Below are 5,791 nucleotides of genomic sequence, written 5' to 3'. Positions count from 1 at the left end.
AAATAAAATTGTTTGCAAACTTTTGTGAGAATCCGCTACGAGGATTCAAGGCTAATTCTTTTACATAACCAAGAAGGGCAAAATATATGGCATAAATGTGTTTGTTTCTACAATTTCTTATGAAACATATAACATAAGATATTGACAAATTCCACGTCATTATTTAGTATTTTAATTTGATACCGTTGTAATTGCAAATCGTTGATCAAATACGATTTTAAGCAGGTACAATATGTACGCTTGTACCCATACCCGAGCCAAAGTCACGCACGTTAAACAAATGAACTACATAACCACTGTGGTAGGTTGATTATAATGATTTTTTTAGACAAAAACAATTCACCAGACCCTAATAAGGGTAAAACACACTTCTGTCAGAGCGATTTGAGCAGTTCTAGACAAAAGCTAGCATTACTCTACGAGCAAGGGACTGGGTTCGCATACAAGAAATGCATGTTTTTGAACATTTTCAAATCAGATGGTATAATTGTAACGATTATTTATTAAATTGAAAGTGTATCGGCATACATGGATGGGCCACGTGGCTTATGAAACCTACTTATGAAATTGTGATTACGGATCGATGGTGATATTTGAAATGTAATATCTCTATTTTTGATAATCTATATTCCGAATGTGTCTTACTGCATTTGTTTCAGATAGTATTGTCGAAACTACAAAGGAATTTTTTTTTCTAAATTCTTGTATTTTAATTACATGTTCATCTCTGATGTATGCTCTATGTAAAAGCTGTTAGAAATGAAGTTTTTCATTAATTATACTTTAGATTGCTTAATTTTCACAATTATTATATTCAACGTACCACAGTTATTATATACAATTTAAAACAATAAACTGTTTTTGGATAAAATCTTTTTTTATTATCATTTATCGACATGTATTTTTTTACATTGCGCCATTAATCAGAATACCTCTAAAGTATAATTACTATTGAATAATTTTGTACATTCATATACAGTAAATGTACTGTGTAACTTTTCAAAACCGGTCCGTATTATAAGACTCCTTCATATGTGAATATGAAGGATAGGGATATTCTACCCGAGGGTCACAAAATGTAGTAAACATTAGTTTTGCAACATTTTGTGATCCCGAGGGTAGACTATCCCTATCCTTCATATCCACTTATGAAAGAGTATTTTTCTTTCATACCTCGACGTTTTATTGCAATTTTACAACTATAATATCCCGCCATTTTGAAATAAATTCGAAGAAATACACGACTGAAAGTCATTTTTTCATACATGAAAAATTACGTGATATTTTCAACAAAAATTCCGTTTTTTGCATATTTTATAGTAAAACCAGTCAAGTTTGTGAAAAAAATGTTAAAATTTTACCGAGGAAATAGAGATTTTGTTGACGCCGTTACGTCACGAGTCTTTATTGCATGGGTAGCCATGCAATACAGCCTCATGCAGCATGGGTGTATTGCCCTAGACCAGCCAGTATTACACTTGTAGGTATGAAAGAAATTGTTATATCGGGTCACTTTATATCCCATCTTGATTTTTACATCCTGTTTCTTTTCTATTTTAAGTAATACATACTGTGTGTAAATTATAAGTATTTAAATGGAGCAACAGTAAAACTGTTTTTGTTTATTATGAATAATACATTATACTTTGCACAAAAAAAAAAAAAAATGAACTCTTATTTTGATCATGATAACATTTAGATAAGTTAATAACTACATACTTTAATAGATGCGAATTATGTTTGTTGCATTTGTAAGCTTCATGTCATGTTTTTATGCTTACAGTATTCAAATTATCACCATCCTATTGTGTGTTTATGTTACATTTTATTATTTACAAAAATACGATTTCGTCGTGATTGGATCAAATCGAAGAATGCATCATGCAAATACATTTGTGTCTGATTAAAATGTAATAAAAACATATTTTCATCATCATTTTTAGTTTTTAGTTGTACATGTAGTTGTCGCTCGCTTTGTTAATTTACTACGTTGTAAGATATAACGCAACAAAAACAGGGAATCACACATTCATTGGAAATAAACTTGTTAATTTAAGGAAAAGGATAAACATCTGAGATAGAAAAAGGAAAACAACGTTTTAGTAGGAGTAAAATTACTTTCCTCAATCCTTATTTATAGATTGATCAGAGTTGTCTCCCTTCATATGGAGATCAGCTATATCACCGAGTTATTCTTCATCAACTACTTCTTCAGTTCTAATTTATAAATTAATATGATGTTAAACCAATCTGTTAATCATCTAATCATTTTTTTCGTCTATGTTAGTGCAGTCCATGTCCTCACTGGGTATATGCAATTAAGACACATGTGAGTAAATTATGTCGACGTGTTTAATTAGTAAACATACAACCTCGTTATTAAGAATATATTTCTGTACATGCAGTATCGAAATTATGCAATATATCAGTGAAATGTATCGTATGTTTATTGTAACTGCTTGCTAATTATCATCTTTATGCGTCTTTTTTTTATTTTAAAAATCTGTTCAAAATTACGTTTGTGTTTGCGACAAGAAAAACTGTCACCACAAGAATGACAAGACTGCGTCACAAATTTGCTAACGCCGACATTGAAAATTTGAAAATGGTTCTTCAATGGCGAAGACAAACCCTTATCACACTGAGACAACGTTTTTTCGTCAATATTAATTTTCGCGATTTCAGTATCAAAAAAATACGCGAAGATGGGCATCAGCTGATTCTAAATTGAATTGAATTTGATATCAATATAGGAAGTTTAGATATTAATTCGCAGATGTACTTGCACCACGAAATTGGCAAACTAATTCACGAAAGAAAGCACATGCGAGCTAGTTCAAAATACAATTATTTTTCTGCAATATTAAACAAATTTATTCCGTAATTTATACGTAGTGTGTCGTTACTGAATAATGAAACAAGAAAACCAGCAAAATTCAAAGAAATGAGGATTGCATATCTCTCTTTGTTATTTATTGTTAAAATGAACTCTGTATCCACTGACAGCTGTGCCATTTTCCTGGTGGTCGTTCCTTGAATAATGAATAAAATAAATAATAAAAGCATTGCATACATCTGCGCCAAGCCATGAATTTTACGCGGGAACACATATTACTGCATGAAATATTCAAAGATGTTTAAATTCTATTCCATAATGCAAATTTACAACACTAAAACCTTTAAATGTCAGATTTAAAACGGTAAAATAATGATATCAATACATGAAATGTGACAGACGTAGGAATATCAGATATCATAAACTTGTCTGCTGATTCTTCATGATACCGGATTAATGCTTGTGCAACTGATAAGTCGTTCTGTTCTGACATAAGATTGAAAGTATTTACTGATTGAATCAGCTCTAAAGCAATATATCAGTCTGAATATTTTTGATACCATCTCGGTCAAAAGTTTATATCACTCGTTTATCACTGAGGTTCCTAGATTTGTATTATTATAAGTATTACCCTTAATGCTGTAACCAAGGTACTTAGTCGTACGGGATTCACGCTCATATATCCATCGTTCTAGTTGGAGTAAGTTTAAGCTTAGCACATCCTTATCAATGGCCTTGATAAAAAGTAACTTGCAACTTCAATTGCAATGGACCAATTCCGGTTTGCCCTGACTACCTAGGGGACTAAGCCGGAATGGTCTTCCGACCATGTGGCCTTGATAGACATGTCAATTTGTGTGGAAATTGACCATTTAAGACCATACTTTAATGGCCTTATTACGCAAGTGATTTTCATACAGTTGTGGTCGCTAAGATAGGTTGACTATATGTGTTCATGTTGGCTTTGTTCAACTTAATAAGCGCCCCTGTCCGTTTTCTGAAGACTACAATTCATGAGTTATGCATACTGTAAATATGAAAAATAATCCGTTATCTTTTTTTCAAAGTGATCCATGGTTTATTTCGTGCACATATTTTTTGAAAGAGTAGTTCAAATTTATCAAAAGCCTAATATGTTTTAAGTTCCTTGGTTGTTTTTTTTTGGTTTTTTTTGTTTTGGTTTTTTTGTCGAGTGGTGTCTGTAGATCACAGCTAGAACCCAAGTGTTTTTTTTTAATATTTTCCGGGATACTAACGTTGTCGTGGCTGTTTTCAGTGTTCGTTAAAGTCAGATACCGACTTCTCATATCAAAAGCGCCACATTGACGTCATGATGATTTTATCTCAAAAAGGTCATCCGAAAGTCTATTGTTATGGTGTTTTTGTCGAATATTGAATTACGATTAGGTTTAATATGAACACACATGTAGCAGCAGTTAGTATACGATGTAATTATTTGTCTTTGATAACAACAATTTTGAATTATCATCTAGACGTACAACAGCTGTAACAATGAATATATTGAGGCTATTGTCACTTACAGCTATTTTAAAATTGATAATTCAATAGATACGGAAAACAGTAATTTTATGTAGATATCGCCTGTTATCTTATATATTTACTTGTCAGGGGCGTGGGAAGCGTCTTTTTGCGCCCCCCCCCCCCATTTTCGCCGACTGAAATTTTCTAAAAATGCTTATTTGAAAGAAAAAAGGGTCCTCCGGCACATTTTTCGTACTTCATTCTAGAAAATTTTACGCTGCGCGGCGCATTTCCTAAAACGTTCAAGCACATAATGTCAAACCTTAAATAGTAAAAATTCAATACACACAAACTAGACTAAAAATGTCCATCAAGGAATTCTATGTACTACTTTAAAAAATGTCTCTTAAAAGATCAATTTGTTTATATGTCTTAGCGAGACAATTCATTCGTTTTTTTATGTTACACAACAATGTGCCGATGGTGTGAAGCCGGTATATTCAGATCGAGTAGGGTTGCATAATGTTATTACGACACAATGTTAAGAACGCTTTATAATCATTAAACTTTATCGTAAAACTCATCTTAGTCATTCTAAATCGTATTTTTTTCCCGGGGGAGACCCCCGGACCCCCCAAACACCAAAATCTCGCGCTTTCGGGCGATCGCAAAATCATCAAAATACATAAAACACATCCCGAGGGTCACCCTCAGACCTCTAATAAAACACAAAAATCTCGCGCCTTCGACGCTCACACGCTAATTTGGCCAATTTGCGTATTCGTTAATTTCCTTTTAGCGACCCCACTGTCTATAAATGTGTACAAGGATTAAATTTAGTGATATATGAAAAATGTACATAAAGCATATATTATATGGTTGGGAGTTGAATTAATCTCCTCCTGTAGGTGTGGCGGGGGTTGGGGTTTACAAAATATTGAGGACCTTTGCCCCCCATGACGTCTCATCTTCCTACACCACTGCTTGTTTACATTTTATACTAACATTTATTAATTTGTAGTGACGTTCAGTGGAGGTTAACAAATGTAAGCTTTTCCTTGGATGAATTACACCAGATTTTGTATTTTTCATATGTTTATTTATTAACAAGCAACTGAATTAACTAATCGATATTATACGCGTATACAATATCCTCAGTACAAATGCCCTGATACGATCTAGTTATAATCTTGATAGATCTGAAGGTATCAAAATAGAACGTTGATCTCTATAAGAGAAGAACAACATATCTATAACACAGATGCTCCCAGTAATTGTTTTGTGGATTTGTCCAGTTTGTTTCATGGGACATGTAGCAGACTGTTAATGTATAATACAGCTCTAGCTAGTGCTTGACAGACAATGGCTTGTATCCTTTGTGCTATTTCAAAAGCTCAATTGACATATATCAATACAGCAACTGTGACTTCTATCATCATAAATCTTTTCATCCGTACTAAAGTCACTATAATT

At 32.8% G+C, this 5,791-nt stretch overlaps 1 protein-coding gene across 1 annotated transcript in view; it reads left to right on the top strand.

Annotated features, from left to right (window-relative positions):
- Positions 1 to 5,791, top strand: part of LOC138328574 (uncharacterized) — a 95,904-nt gene that overhangs the window by 47,552 nt on the left and 42,561 nt on the right. The gene's annotated exons all lie outside the window — the stretch shown is intronic.

Source organism: Argopecten irradians, chromosome 7, assembly GCF_041381155.1.
Source record: "Argopecten irradians isolate NY chromosome 7, Ai_NY, whole genome shotgun sequence".
In the NCBI taxonomy this organism is placed as follows: domain Eukaryota; kingdom Metazoa; phylum Mollusca; class Bivalvia; order Pectinida; family Pectinidae; genus Argopecten; species Argopecten irradians.
This window is presented reverse-complemented; position numbering and strand designations above follow the sequence as displayed.